This window comes from Moschus berezovskii, chromosome 9 (assembly GCF_049115385.1).
Source record: "Moschus berezovskii isolate FMDL1 chromosome 9, NW_MosBer_1.0, whole genome shotgun sequence".
In the NCBI taxonomy this organism is placed as follows: domain Eukaryota; kingdom Metazoa; phylum Chordata; class Mammalia; order Artiodactyla; family Moschidae; genus Moschus; species Moschus berezovskii.
In genome coordinates, this window is record NC_142468.1 from 46,344,279 (window position 1) to 46,360,543 (window position 16,265).

Sequence of the window (16,265 nt, forward strand, 5' to 3'; positions counted from 1 at the left end):
GGGAGCAGCTTTCTCTCTTGCTTCCCAGAGAGAACAAAGTGTGGGCAGAATTTACTACTTTGGAGGTCAACGATGGGGCATGAGAAGAAGGAGAGCCGCAGTCCCTTGGTTGGTTGTCACGTGACTCAGTCTTATCCCCTCAATAGAACGTTCCAGGACAGTTAGGTCCTGAAAGTTCCATTTTTAAATGAGCCCAAGCTTTAATCAGGACAGAGTCAGGTGACATTCACTCATTATTGTTCATGGGTGGGTGAGTAGGGGAAAGCATTTGTTGGAGCATTTGCAACGAAGCTCTGAGACGGATCTTGAAAAGGAGCCAAGGAATCCCACCTGAGAGCCCCATAGGACTTATTTGAGGGAAGAAAGTCATTTATATTTCTTTTCATTGGAAGCTGCCTCTCCTTTTTGAGGCCATCAGGGGAGAAAAGCCTGGAGTATGGATGGGGGACTGGAAGGGGAACCTGGTATATATATGCACTGGCAAGATTGAGAGTCGAACAAGTTTGAAAATTAGATTCATCTTTCTTATCCTCAATCTGCTCTTCAGTCTGCTACTTATAACTCCCTCATCTTTCAGATGACCTTTCCAGCCTTCCTAACTTGTCCAAACAAGCATTGCTTCATTCCTTCAAGTGCAGCTCACAGGTAGACTGTAGGAGAAAAATACATAAATTAAAATAATTAAAAGTGAAGCGTGAATCTTCGTCCTCCTTAGCTACCTTGGATGCATTTGGATTTTAAAGGAGAATGCTGGTTTATAGGTATAGATATCTCAGTGGTTTAAGTTTCAGGCAGAATCCTGAAGCTGTTTGCCTGGGAATCAGGGATGGAATTGTTCCCAGTGCCGAGCAGACAATACAGCCTTCTGTGAACACATGGGATGAGTAAGGACCAGGCACAGATTCAGCAGAGGTCAAGAAGGATGAAGACAAAGAAATGACCATTGGTTGGCATCGAATGAGATCACTGGTAACTTAAAAGAGCTGGGGAACAGCAGTAGCAGTGATGATGAAAGATACTACAGATGGCATGAGTTCAGTTCAACCAGCGAGAGTTGGGGTACCAGTTATCTGCTAAGCCCTGGGCTAGATACAAACAAAGCCACAGGAAAAGGATACACTCACTTGGAAGAAGAGGATAATACTTGAGAAAAGTAGCAGAATGAGCATTCTTTTTTTTTTTTTTTTTGCCCACCCTGCAACATTCACCAACAAGGAATGAACCCACACCCCCTACAGTGGAAGCTTGGAATTTTAACCACTGGACCTCCATGGAAGTCCCTAGAATGAGCATTTTAATTCTTTAGACTGGTAAATATACTTTGCTTTTTTCTAAGCAAACCCCTAGTCTTAAACAAAGGAAATGCCAATTTATCCCTTTCCGACCGCAGGATTCATGTTCTGTGGGGATGGTAAGTTCTGCCCTGGGTCAGTCTCCTTATCCACCCAATTTGTGTTCTGTTCCTCCCCACAGTAGTCCCTCTGCACAGCCAAGCAGGCACCTGATTGATGCCTCACATCCTTCACACTCTCTCCTTGCCTCTGCCCTGGCCATTCCCCCTACCACCCTTCCGAATCCTGCACATCCTTCCAGGCTGGCTCAGGTTTCCACACACTTCCTTCTCTGAGCAGGCTTCCCTTTGTACCAGGACTTCTCCTTTCTCTGAACTCCAGGTATTGTATTAATAATCATAGCGGCAATGATCACAGCAATAATAATAAAGCCCTACGTTAGAATAGTAGGGGCTTCCCTGAATGGCTCAATGGGAAAGAATCTGCCTGCCAATCTGGGAGATGCAGGTTCAATCTCTGGTCCTGGAAGATCCCTTGGAGAAGGAAATGAATACCTATTCCAGTATTCTTGCCTGGAAAAATCCCATGGACAGATGAGTCTGGCGGGCTATAGTCCACAGGGTTGCCAAAGATTCGGACATGACTTAGTGACTAAACAACGACATTAGAATAGTGCTAAGAATTTGTCAGTGCTGACACATACTGTGTTACATTTGTGCATCCCAGGATCACTCAAAAGATAGGGATTGATATTACCCCTACCTGACTCACTGGAAAAGACTCCGATGCTAGGAAAGGTTGGGGGTGGGAGGAGAAGGGGACGACCGAGAATGAGATGGCTGGATGGCATCACCGACTCTGTGGACATGAGTTTGAGTGAACTGTGGGAGTTGGTGATGGACAGGGAGGCCTGGCGTGCTGTGATTCATGGGGTCGCGGAGAGTCGGACATGACTGAGTGACTGAACTGAACTGAAAAATAAAGCAAAAATCAACAAGGAAACTGAAGTCCAGGAAGAGTAAATGCTTCTCCCCGAACCACATATTCCAGGATGCCTCGTAGTATCTGCCATTTTGGTTTCTCTGATTTAATTTATGATTTCTGATCAAAGGTTACCTCTGTTTTCACATTCTTTCCTGTTGCTAGTCTTGCCTCTCTAATAAGATAATGCTTTTCTTCAGGGCAGGAAAAACCTCATACATTTTTGTATTGTCTCAACATATTATACTGAGAATCATATTGAGTGCACAATTTTGGCTTAGAAAATGCTATTGATGATGTGAAGGGTCATGTGTTTATATCTCACACATTGTGTGATGTGGACAATGGAATTCGCTGGAAGGTACTGTGGCCCTGTGATTCCATTTGACCCTACTTTGGGCTTTGGAGATCACAGGGCACATATAGACCACATATAGGAGGAGTTCTCTGAGACGGTAGTTACCGTGAGCAATCTAAAAAGCCTTTAGTATTGGTATAAAGCTAGGAAGGACTGAACCATCTCTGCTTGATGTGTCACCTCCATAGGTCCTACATTATTAAGTGTACTTGGAAACATGCATCCTGCCCTCATCTGATTTGAAATTCTTTGCCTTCTTCTCTCCCATCAATAGTAGTATCTGATGGAAACTCTAATTCGAAAAGATACATACACCCCAATGTTCATTGCAGTACTATTTACAATAACCAAGACATGGAAGCTACATAAGTGTCTGTTGACAGAAGAATGGGTGAAGAAGATGTTGTACCTATATACAGTGGAGTATTACTGATCCATGAAAAATAGTGAAATAATACCACTTGCAGTAGCATGGATGGGCTAGAGATTGGCTAAGCAAAGTAAGTCAGACAAAGAAAGACAGATATATGATATCATTTATATGTGGAATCTAAAAAAAGATACAAATGAACTTATTTACAAAACAGAAATAGATTCCTGGACATAGAAAACAAACTTATGGTTACCAAAGGGGAAAGTGGGGTGTGGGGAGGGATAAATTAGGAGTTTGGGCTTAACAAACACATAGCACTATATAAAAAATAGATGAACAACGTGGAGCTATCTACTGAACATCACAGGGGTTATAAAATATAGTCAATATTTTGTAATAACCTATATGAAAAAAATCTTAAAAAGAATATATATATATGTATTTGAGGAGAAGGGGGCTACAGAGGATGAGATGGTTGGATGGCATCATCGACTCAATGGATGTGAGTCTGAGCAAATTTCGGGAGATAGTGAATGACAGGGAAGCCTGACATGCTGTAGTCAATGGGGTCACAGAGAGTCGGACATGACTGAGTGACTGAACAACAACTGCTGAATATCTTGTAATAACCTATAATGGAAAATAATTTTAAGAATATTATTTTATATTTATACAATTAATATGTATATATATCTGATGCTAAAGCCGAAACTCCAATACTTTGGCCACCTCATGCGACGAGTTGACTCACTGGAAAAGACTCTGATGCTGGGAAGGATTGGGGGCGGGAGGAGAAGGGGACGACAGAGAATGAGATGGCTGGATGGCATCACCGACTTGATGGACATGAGTCTGAGTGAACTCCGGGAGTTGGTGATGGACAGGGAGGCCTGGTGTGCTGTGATTCATGGGGTCGCAAAGAGTCGGACACGACTGAGCGACTGAACTGAACTGAACTGAATCACTTTGCTGTACACCTGAAACTAACCCAGCACTGTAAATCAACTATACTTCAATAAAAAAAAGGGTAGTATCTGACCTGTATGAGGTTCAGTGAAATCCCCAATTCCATGACTGACAGTGATAATGCTGGCAAAGAGAACGAGTCAGGAAGATGAGTGACTATGCTGATGGCTTACGTTTTCTTAGAGGCAAACAGGGAGGCATGAGTTGGCTCGCTCTCTCTCTCTCCCAGGGCTTTGAGCAGGAAGGATGGTCTATGGGTTACTGCTCTGGCTCAGTGGTTGACCCTGAGGAAGAAGAAAGAGAGGAGACCTGCATAAGTTCCAAACCAGATTCCTAGAAGGTGAAGCTACTGCAAATGGTTGCAGCTGACATGGTCAGGGAAATTTGGGTTTCACTTCAGGGATGGGCCAACCCCATAGCCCAGGAGTGAAGAACCCACCCGTTGATGTATCTCCTGGCATGTTGCCATACAGCTTAATGTCCTACACTTAGGGTGTGCAATCTCAAAATATAATGATACTAGAAGATTTGCTTAAATTTACATCTGAAAATATAGTGGAACATTGCAGCTTCAAATACTTGGAGCAAATCCTACCAACTATTGATTGCCGTATAAAATGTTAATTTAAAACAACATTCAAATTCAAGTATGGAAGCAAGCTAGTAAGATTTTTGAGGCAAAAAGTATCAGTGCCTTTTGGTTTCTGGAGCATTCTCATGGATAACTTTAATAAACATGTAACACCTATTTCATCTCAAAGTAATGACATCAAACGTTCCAGAGAAATTTGACCTTCTCCTGAGGGAAATTGATCAAACTATGATAATATAACAAACATCCTGAAACAAAGATAAGAGCAAAGGAAATGAAAAGAATATTTATTATAAGTATTATTTCATTTTCCAGAATTTTGACCCTCTGATTTAGCAGACTAAGAAGTCCCAGAATAGGTTATAAAATAAAAACAAATAATAGTTTTTAAATCTGAGTAAAAAAATATTTTTTAAACTGTTAAAGTATAAAATCTTACTAGTGAGCCAAGACTGGCAACAGGAAATAATTTGAAAATAGTGCAAGGTAACATTTAATCAGAGACTAAATTTAGAGAGACCAAAATAATAGATATAATGCTGGTACATAGTTGGAGCAAATACTCAAATAGCAAATACTCATGTAGGGTTAATTGTATTCCAGGCACTGTTCTAAGTGATTTAAATATATTAATGAATTCAACTCTCATAACAACCCAGCAAGATAGACTTTATTATACTCATTTTATAGATGAGGAAATTGTGGCACAGATCAGTTAAGTAATTTCCCCAAGGTCACACAGCCAGTCAGTGACAACGTTGAGGATCTGACCCCAGGCAATCTAGTCCCAAAGTCTGTTATTAACCACGTGGCTTCTCATACTTCTACTATTAGTATTAACAATAATTTGAAATTGTTATTTCCTATGTTAATACCTGAAGTAAAGCTTTGGGGGTTAAGTAAAATACATGCATGCATGTTACTGGCCTTTATAAGAAGCTACAACCAGAATATCCCATTTCTCAGATTATAATGGACACACTGTATAAGCAGCTTACTTACAAAAAACCTCAAGGTGTTTGTGGGTCCACAGCCTAGGAAGTTGCTTTGGTTGCTCTTCAGGAATCTTGATCACATAGGTTGTTCTTATTTGTGCCTCGGAGACATGATCCACCATCCCAGGCACAAACACCCACTCCATAAACAACCATCTTAAAGACTGGCCAATGACCTAAGGGTTGGCCTCACCTGAGACCTTCAGCCAACATAGTGGTTGAACAACAAATCAGACTCTCTCCCTTGGAGGAAATGATGAAGCAGTAAACTGGTGTTGGCTTAGAGAGAGACACGGAAAGCAGCAAAGAGGAGGCAGGAGGCACAGAAAAAATGAGTCAGCAGGAGCTGCTAGGGGGGCAGGGGTAGTAGGGTAGTTGGTCTGCTGTGCAGGAGAAGGGAAGAAAGAAGAGAAGAGCAGGCTCTACTTGGAGAACTGTCACAAACACGGCCACGATGGAGATTGCAGTTGAGCCCTGAATTGATACTGGTCACCAGGGCCAGTATCAGTGACGTGAGTGACATTTTTATGAAGCCAGCAATGCAATTATGGAAATGGTTCCTTGTCCCCCTTAAGTTTCCAGGTATCCTTACAATTCCCTCCCACTCACAGAGGTGTTTTGATGATACTTTTGCATCTTGCAACCTGAAAGGACCTGACAAGCCCAGGGATTCCACTTCTAGCTTCTCCTCCTTGTTTCCCTTCCTTCCAAATGCCATTACCAGCTCCTGCCACCTCTGTCCTCAGATCCTTTCTTTCTGCACCTTCCTCTTGATGGAAGAGGCTTTATCCTATCAGCACAGATGCTGTGAACTGGCAGAGCCGGCTTTAAAAACTTAGAAATAGAATTTTCCAATCTATTTAAAATTTGTTCTGATGAAGATTTTTATTGGAGTTTGGACTCATTTGTTAAAAAAAACAGAAAGAAAACCCCACAACCTGTAAATCAGACCCATCCGCCCGCTCAGTCATCAATCGTGTCCGACTCCTTTGCAACCCCGTGGATTGTAGCCCGCCAGGCTCCTCTGTCCATGGGATTTTCCAGGCAAGAGTACTGGAGCAGGTTGTATTTCCTTCTCCAGAGGATATTCCTGACCCAGCGGTTGAACCTGCATCTCCTGCATTTGCAGGTGGATTCTTTACCACTGAGCCACCTGGGAAACACTTCTGACTAGTATGGTATTAATATTACCACTGATCGAAATCAGAGAACATGGAAACTTCCTAGCCAAATTTCAACAAAAATGCTTGCATCATGGGTATGTCGGATTGAAATAATAATAATTATCATGGCGTATAAGCACCCGTCTTCCTTTGGGTCTGCTTTACTTTGGTGAGCTGTCTTTCATCAGCCATGACAGCCACTGAAACCCAATGTCAAAATATACCTGTCTCTGTAAGTCACAATTTCCAAACTAATGAATCATAGCCCATCTCATTGCTCAGCGGAAATTATTCATTTTGTTTTTAGAAAAAACAAATAATAAAAATAATTTTAAAATGCTTATTTAGCTAATCTCCTTTAAATTATTTTGAGGATATGCTTTATAATGAGCATATTAGTAGAGAGTACAAATGTTCTATATGGGGTACAAGCTTAAAATATTTTAATGTGATTTTAAAAAATACCCTGGCCTAAAGGATAAAGTGCTAGGTCTTCAAGACTTTTCTCCAGTCACCCTCCCCTTGCCTCACCTGCGCAGCCTTATCCACCACAGCTCCCCCCGTCAGGCTTGCCTTTGCTGGAGCTCACTTGTGCTCCTCCAATCTTCCCTCCACAATTCTAGCCCATCAGGCAACCTCAGCTGACATACTTTTATCCTCCTTCCACCAATCCAGATGGCCAAATGTTATTCTTTTAGAAAAAACTTATGGTCCCTAACTTTTAATTTCTTGCCCATGATCACAGACTCTAGTTTAAAATACAGTAGTATCCAATACCGTAGTTAGGTTCTATTTCATTTTTTTGTTGGACTGCAAATTCGATACTAATGTCATAATGTTACACCAACAGTGGGTGTCTAGATGTACCTCCACGGTGCAAACTTACTGGCTCGTCCTTCTTTAAAGCACACCAGACTTTCTTCCACAATCATTTCCCAGTTTTCCTGCAGTTACATGAATAGTGGGGCTGTCCTGGTGGCCCTTCCTATCAGCCCAGGGACCGCTTCTAACTCTCAGCACCTGTCACTTGGCTTGAGGGCTCTGTTGGCTCTGTCTGCTGCTCCTGTCAGGTGCAGGCAAGGTATATGTGGGAGTAATACCTCCTGGGAGAAGCCCTCCAGGAGGTCTGGAGGGAGTTGGTGGATGGCCCAGCTCTCTTGCCCTTTGGCAAGGAAAACTGGGACACTTCACGCTGGACCCAGGTCCCTCAAAATGATGAAGCTCCGGTCATCCATAGTGGTGACCTGCTTGATGATCCATCTTTTCTGGCTTCCTTTTCTTTCCCCTCTCATATCCCCACTTGCCTACAAGTATTTCCTGGGGTCACCTCTCAAACTACTTTCACTCAATCCAGAGCATTTTCTTCAGGGAACCCAAAGACAAGATCATTTAGAAGTTCTCTTGATACAGGTTTATTGGTGACAAATTCAGTTTCTGTTTATCAGAAAACACCTTCATTTTATTATTGCTCTTGGAAAATGGTTTTGCTGGATGACTATCCTAGGTTGTCAACTGTTTCTCTCAAACTTTGAAAGTATTATTTCATTGTCTACTGTCATTCTAATTACCATCCTTTTGTAGGTGACCTGCCTTTTCTTTTAGAGAAAAGATCTTCTCTTTGCCTCTGATGTTCTGCAGGTTTCATTATGATACAACTGGGTTTAGATTTTTAAGAAATTTAACCTTCCTTGGCATAGATTATTTCTTCCTCTATCTGTGGACTCCTTCATCCTTTTGGAAAATCCTCAGCAATGATCTCTTTAAATACTGCCTTTTACATTCTCTTATTCCTTCTGAGATGCTGATTAGACATACACTAGACATTGTTCTTTTTTCTGTCTTTTCTCTCTTTGCTACATTCTGGTAGATTTTTTAGGACTTCTTATTTGGTTAGCTGATTTTTGCTTCAACTGTTTCCAATCTGCTATTTCATCCCTCCATAGAGTTTTAAATTTTTTCTATACTTATGTTTTGTGTTTTAAAAGTTCTTTATAGATCTTTTCTCAATCAAACTCATTTTCATTGTCTCTTTTTCTCCCACTTCTGTGTTTCTGACTTTCATTTATCTAGATACTTCATATATTATTATTATTTATTTTTTATTTGATAATTCCAGCAATGAGATAAAATTTATATTTTAAGGCAGGTCAAGAAAAAAGTTAAACACAAAATTCCCTCCGTGTGTTTGGGCTTCTCCCCTCTCCCTTCCTCTCTCCCTAAAGTGCAGTGTGCATTACACCTGAACCAGGGCTCCTCAAAAGTGGGAGTGCCTGCTCAACCCTGAAGAGCAATTCTTTTTCTTTCTTCTGATGCTAGCAAGGCAATTTCTTGAAAGAACAGAGTTCTTCTGTGGCTCTGTAGGGGGTCATGGTGACTTCCTGCTGGCTTTGTATGTGCTTACCTGGGCTATGTATCCTTGGTGAAAGTGAAAGTGTTAGTCGCTTATTTGTGCCTCGCTCATCACGACCCCATGGACTGTGAAGCCCGCCAGGCTCCTCTGTCCATGGGATTCTCCACGCAAGAACCACTGGAGTGGGCTGCCGTTTCTTTTTCCAGGGGAACTTCCCAATCCAGGGATATAGCCCACGTCTCCCGCATTATAGGCAGATTCTTTACCATCTGAGCCACCAGGGAAGCCCAATCCTTGGTGAACTTTACATAAAGTGTCAGTATATCATGTGCTTATTTAACTTATATGCAGAGCACATCATGAGGAACGCTGGGCTGGAAGAAGCACAAGCTGGAATCAAGATTGCTGGGAGAAATATCAATAACCTCAGATATGCAGATGACACCACCCTTATGGCAGAAAGTGAAGAGGAACTCAAAAGCCTTTTGATGAAAGTGAAAGAGGAGAGTGAAAAGGTTGGCTTGAAGCTCAACATTCAGAAAACAAAGATCATGGCATCTGATCCCATCACTTCATGGGAAATAGATGGAAAAACCGTGGAAACAGTGTCAGACTTTATTTTTTTGGGCTCCAAAATCACTGCAGATGCTGATTGCAGCCATGAAATTAAAAGACACTTATTCCTTGGAAGGAAAGTTATGAATAACCTTGATAGTATATTAAAAAGCAGAGACATTACTTTGCCAACAAAGGTCCGTCTAGTCAAGGCTATGGTTTTTCCCGTGGTCATGTATGGATGTGAGAGTTGGACTGTGAAGAAAGCTGATTGCCGAAGAATCGATGCTTTTGAACTGTGGTGTTGGAGAAGACTCTTGAGAGTCCCTTGTACCGCCAGGAGATCCAACCAGTCCATTCTAAGGGAGATCAATCTTGGGTGTTCATTGGAAGGACTGATGCTAAAGCTGAAGCTGCAATACTTCGGCCACCTCATGCAACGAGTTGACTCACTGGAAAAGAGTCTGATGCTGGGAAAGGTTGGGGGCAGGAGGAGAAGGGGACGACCGAGAATGAGATGGCTGGATGGCATCACCGACTCTGTGGACATGAGTTTGATTGAACTCCGGGAGTTGGTGATGGACAGAGAGGCCTGGCGTGCTGTGATTCATGGGGTCGCAGAGAGTCGGACACGACTGAGCGACTGAAATGAACTGAACTGAACTGATATCATGTTGATATATGATCCTTTGTCTTGAAAATGTATATGACTGTACCTTCTAACAGATGGAATAGTTCTCAGAGCTTTCTGTGAATCTGTATCCTAGGTTATAATCCTCAGTTTGAGTCAAGTAAAATTCCCCCTTTTTCTTAACTTGATAATTAATTGAATGTTTGTTGACACTAATATTTACTTAAAATTTTGAGTGGTTCTAACCCTGTTGTCTGTTGTTTTTGCAGATGCTCACTCATGGTGCCTTTTTTCCTTATTGATCGTTGGTAAGAGTGCATATGTATTTGCTATTAATCTACAAGGACACTTTCGGCTAAGACTGGGTTACTTTCTTTCAGGGAATGTTTTTGTTTACCTCTGCATACAGGGAGCACTACTGACTGGGACCTTTTGGCCCTTTCCAGGGTTTTTGGCTTAATCTGGAGCCAGGACTCAGGGCTTCGACTCTGTTATGGGCTGGACTCTGCCTCCCTCTACCTCCCAATTTCTATGTTGAAGTCCCAGTTCTCAATACCACAGAGTGTAACCATGCTAAGAGATAAGGTCTTTGAAGAGGTGATAAAGTTAAAAAGAGACTGTTAGGATGGGACCCTAATCCAACATGACTGGTGTTTTTATAAGAAGAAAAGAAGCTAGGGAGGCCTGAGTACAGGGACGACCATGTGAAAAGACAGCAAGAGGGTGACAATCTTCAGGCCAAGGAGAAAAACCTCAGAAGAGCCCAGCCTTAGGAGTTGGCACCTAGATCTTGGACATCTAACCCCCAGAACTGTGAGAACATACATTTCTGTGTTTCAACCCCCTCCCAGTCAGTGGTAGTTTCTTACAGCAGCCTGAGCAGACTGATACAGGCTCTGCAGCTCCTTCATTAGGATTTCCCTCCAGAGTAACCACAGTTTCCCTCCTGTGTTCTCATTCACCACTCTGGTTTTAACCAGCATTTGAATCTCTGCTCCAGGGAAATTTCCCTTACTTCTACAAGCTCACTAATGCAAAGGAGAGTGTATTTCATTATAGGTCTAGTTGTTTTGTTGGAGGATCTGTTCAGAGTATCTAGTCTGACATATCGCCAGCAGTGCCTCAAATTCTATTGTTTTCTTAAGTACCAAATTCCCTGTTCTTTCTTCTACATCTGCTTTAGTCATGTCCCACAGTAATTGCTCTCCTTTTTAAACTCTCTGCATTGATACATACATTATTCATTGCCCTTTATGCTGCCCTCGAATTAGTCCCCAACTATTTCCTTGAAATCAGGGGTCAGATCCTATACCTTTCTCTCTCCCACAGCTCATAAGGTAATCCCAGACACTGTAGGCACTGATTTCATGCTTATGAAATGAGTAAATGTAAAATGAGAAACAAAGGACCAAAAATCTGTTAGCTGTCAAACCCATGCCCTTAGAGCCCATGCTTTGCAACAACAGAAGCCACTACAATAAGAAGCCTGAACACCCCATCAAAAAGTAGCCCTCACTCACCACAACTAGAGAAAGGCCACAAGCAATGAAGACCTAGCACAGCCAAAAATAAATAAGCACATCTTTAAAACAAAATGTACACTTAAAAAAAATCTGTTGGCTGTTAAAACTACATTGAACAGAATATACGAGTCATAGAACTGATGGTGGCTATTAAGTGGTCCAAATATGTTTTAACAACAAAAAGATCACATTTGAGGCCTGATTCCCAGAGCCTTTGAAGAATTAATGAAAATATCTTGCATTATTCCTTAGAAACAACCCTGTAAGGACACGAACATTGAAGTAAATCAGATCCGTAAACCTAAGCTATTTTGCAAGTTCTGCTCTTACTGAGAAACAACAAAAGTAATAGAAACCAAATTTATCTTACACTGCCTCATACTAGAAAGGAGAATACAGTCACCTGCCATGACTCATGCAGCCTATTTGGCAATGATTTCCAGATTCCTCTTCTAATTAAGAAGTAAGATAGAAGAACCAAAGTTGTTTAGTTAAGTCTGTGTGGCAATAGATACTAGACTCTAACCACATGACGTCATTTGTCATATGGGGACTTAGTCCATAAATGAATTCTGAGTTTTAAAGTTACTGAGATTTCAGATATCTTTTAGCAATTGTGTCATTTTACATTGCTGAAGAAATTTAAAAAAAATGTTAGATGGAAAGTAAAAATTTAATAGTTATAGAGCCACATGGTTGAAATTATTTTATGATTTTAGAGCTTGATTTTTAAAAGGTTAACAATAAGATCCAACATAAAGCAGAGAGATGAGCAATCGAGAAGCAGGAATGGAGGTGAGGAATGGAGAGAGGCCTCAGCCGAGAACCCTTGGGTACCAAGCTTACTTCTTGGAGGTGATTCAGAAATCTGGAAGTGACCTCCCTCCCTTCCAGCCCTGAGGACTCCTTGAAAGGTTCCAAAAAGGTATCTGGAATCTGGAATAAGGCAGATAGCTAGACAATATATATTACTCGTCCCTGGAGCATAGCTGGGAGCATTCTATGTCAGCGACAGGTGAGCAGCCAGTGTTTAGTTTGCCATGATTTGAGAAACTACTAGAAGCAAGCTTATCCTTAGACCAGTGTGAACACAAAAATCCTGGACTGAATTTTATTTAGAATTTTCAGTAGGCTCCATTTTCTAGAAGGCTGTGGAATGAAAGGATCACGTAGCAGTCTAGTCAAAATTTTGATGATCTCTATAGGCGTATAGCTTCCTATTTTTCTTTTTCAAAACTAACTCACTACTTCCTTTAGTTTACCTTCCTTTCATCTAAGGGAAGGGGTGATAATCTCTAAATGGGCCCAGACAAGTTCCTTTCTAGCCTAACTCTTGTGTTATTAGTGGCTTACAGAGATGTATTTTGACTTAAGTGATATGTCTGCATCCCTCCTTTGTTAATAAATCTGTAAATCAGTATCCCTTCACTCTCTCATTTGGTGAGAAAAAAAAATCCATGATCCCAGTTTCCTAAGAATCTGTGCAGCACACATACTTCAGCTTCTGTCTTCGTCTCATAGACACCGTGATCAATTTCCTGTTGACTTGATTTGTCTCATGCATGTGCCATTATATCTTATGACTAATGCACACCACCTTCTCAAGAGGACTTCAATAGCCTACCTGTAATTCTAGTTCTTTTGTAATAGACCCACATCTGGTTTGTCTTCCTGGTGTAGTTAAGGCAGGTGATATGGAGGTAATTTTTCTCTCCCTTTCCCCATGGGGATGGGGGGGTGGGTCTTGTTAGCTGCCCATCCCTGCACTTTCTTTTGTCAGAAATGAAAGATGATATCCAAAGTGTTTTGGAGGTGGGGGAAGCACAATAAATAGTTTCACTTATTACAGCTTTTACAGTCCAGTTCTCCAAGGAGTATAAAAGCAGTACACTGAGGTAAAGCTAATGAATCTGAGTGTCAGATCTCAGCTTTCCTGTCTCAGAGTACACCCAGAGAATACCTGAACCTCTGCGTAAGCCAACACCAAGGTTAAAAATACCACTCTGTGCTCTGACTGGGAGAGAGCAGGGCTTTCCTCTGCTGAGGGGTGGCAAAGGCCAAGCTACCCCTGCCTAACCAGGGCATTCTCCTTCTGGAAAGCTGCCCAAATATTAATACAAGCATAGCCCCCACTATACTGTCTCAGAAGTGTTGTGGGACTAGTCCAGTCCTGAGATGTCATCAAAAGTTGAGGAGAGTTGGGAAAGACTTTCTTCTGGGTAATATAGTATACTTTCCCTTCCCTGATAGCCAGCCACATGAAATGCTATCACTGACAAATGCCTTTAGCTGAAGATGTGAAAAAGCAACTCTTCTTGTGAGTGGTTGCCTTACGGATGGTTTGTGTAACGCTTGCATTAAAGAAACAACCAACAAACTCATGATTGTTGAAAAAATCATATGTGTACATGGTGAAAGGAATCAAACAGTACAAAAGATGATACAGTAAAATTAACCTTCCAGCCCATATCCGCAAGAGTTAGTCACCTAGTCCTGTCCGACTCTTCGTGACCCCATGGACTATAGCCCACCAGGCTCCTCTGTCCATGGAATTCTCATCCTCAATCCCCTGCAGTTATACCCATCAGGCTGTTACATATCCTTCCAGAAACAGACCATGTATATGCAGGCATATGTAAAATCGGTGTTCCTTTACAGCACACCACCCTCCATTTTTTACCTGCTTGTAAGCACACAGGTGTGGCTCCGTGCCCCATTCCCCGCTCTTTTGTTTTGGCCCCTGACTTTTTTTTTTACTGACTAATTTACCCTGAGTGTAACTAAGCAGTTGGAGAAGGAGCATATCCTTCCTGCCCAGTGGCTCACCAGTGTTCCATAATTACCATCACAGAAAGCAAAGCTGACCTTGCTTAAGAAAGGTCCAGAGGCTCCATCTTTGAACAGAAGAAATGGCCGAGATCACTTGGAATTGGCTTATTCCTGTAAGACACAAGCTCGTAGAATGAATTATTCATGCCACAAAACATAGGATATTGTTTAGAACTTGGGGTAAATGAAATTTTGAAATGAGGATTCTTGAAAACTGTGAGAACAAGGTAGAATTTCAATCTGGATTTGTGTTTGCTTCTCTTGATCTGTTCCCTCTGGGGTTGGGGTGAGGTAGGAACTGGGCAGAGCAGGTGTGAAGTAGATGGGCTTGATGGGGGCCAGAACCAGGAGTTGGGTCGGGCTAGGGCTGTGAGTAAAAAACTGGAGACAGATCCATTTCCTAAGAGAAAACAGGCATGTTTCCTGATTTCTTTTATGTCAATTTCTTCTAAGCCATATGAGACTACAATTTTGTGACTTACAAGATTTTAAAGGCAGAATTAAAAGTAAATTCTGTCCATAAAATGGATAAGGAACTAGGTTTTGTGTTTCAGGAGATTAAAATAAGTGTGGCCCAACTGAGTGGTAGCAGTTCATGCATCTGTGATACTTTATGTATTAATATGATTGTCATTTATGCCATTTGGCTTTTTGTGGGACACTTTCTCCATTTTAAAAAACACATTTAGATTCAGATTTCACCTGAAACTCTAACTTTCAGATATAACTTCCAGGTTACAGGAAAGTCAAGGGATAGAGAAACAAGCCAAACCTCATCTAGAAGTCTTTAGAAATACTCAGGAGACAGGCATTCTGCAGTCAACTGACCCCATGTCTCCAAATAGTTTGTCAGTAAATGGCAACCCACTCCAGTGTTCTTGCCTGGAGAATCCCAGGGATGGGTGAGCCTAGTGGGCTGCCATCTATGGGGTCGCACAGAGTCAGACATGACTGAAGCGACTCAGCAGCAGCAGCAGCAGCATGAGAAAAGGGAATGTTGTAGATTAAGACAATAGGGGACTTCCCACATGGTCCAGTAGTTAAGAACCGCCTGCCAGTGCAGGGGACACAGGTTCGATACCAGGTTCTGGAAGATCCCACGTGCTGCAGGACAACCAAACCCATGTGCCACATCTATTGAGCCCATGAGCTCTAGAGCCTGTGCTCTGTCACGAAGAGAAGCCCCTGCTCGCCACAACTAGAGAAGGCCTGTGCTCAGCCACGTGCTTAGCCACGAAGACCCAGCGCAGCCAACAATAATCTTTAAAAAAAAAAAAGTCAATAGGGGCTTAAGAGAATGCGCAATGAAGGATCTTGTGATTGGGTCCTAGTTTATACAAACCAGCTATAAAGGATATTTTTAAGGACAGTTTGAGAAATTTTAATTTTAACTGGAAATTATATATTAAGGAATATAATTACATAATTTAACTTGGCTAAATGTGAAAATGTTCTTTTGACTCTAAAAAATATTACTTTAAAAAGATGTCCACTAAAGTTAAAAAACAAACTGTGGGTTTCCCCCACCTCCCACCCCAAGACCTTGGTGTTCTTAAAATGAAGGTTACCAGATCAGGATAGGGTGACGGGACGGGGCTACATTTTCACTTTCATCCTGGTGAAAACAAGTATCACCGTGGGCAACCTCAGGCAGGGT

General features: G+C 41.8%; 1 long non-coding RNA gene across 1 annotated transcript; it reads right to left on the bottom strand.

Annotated features, from left to right (window-relative positions):
- Positions 1 to 260: 260 nt before the first annotated feature.
- LOC129562593 (uncharacterized) lies at positions 261 to 5,695 on the bottom strand. The gene is made up of 3 exons (XR_008687230.2): positions 5,565 to 5,695; positions 4,144 to 4,254; positions 261 to 650 (listed from the first exon to the last, which is right to left on the bottom strand). It is a non-coding gene; the product is annotated as an uncharacterized LOC129562593 (long non-coding RNA).
- Positions 5,696 to 16,265: the final 10,570 nt, after the last annotated feature.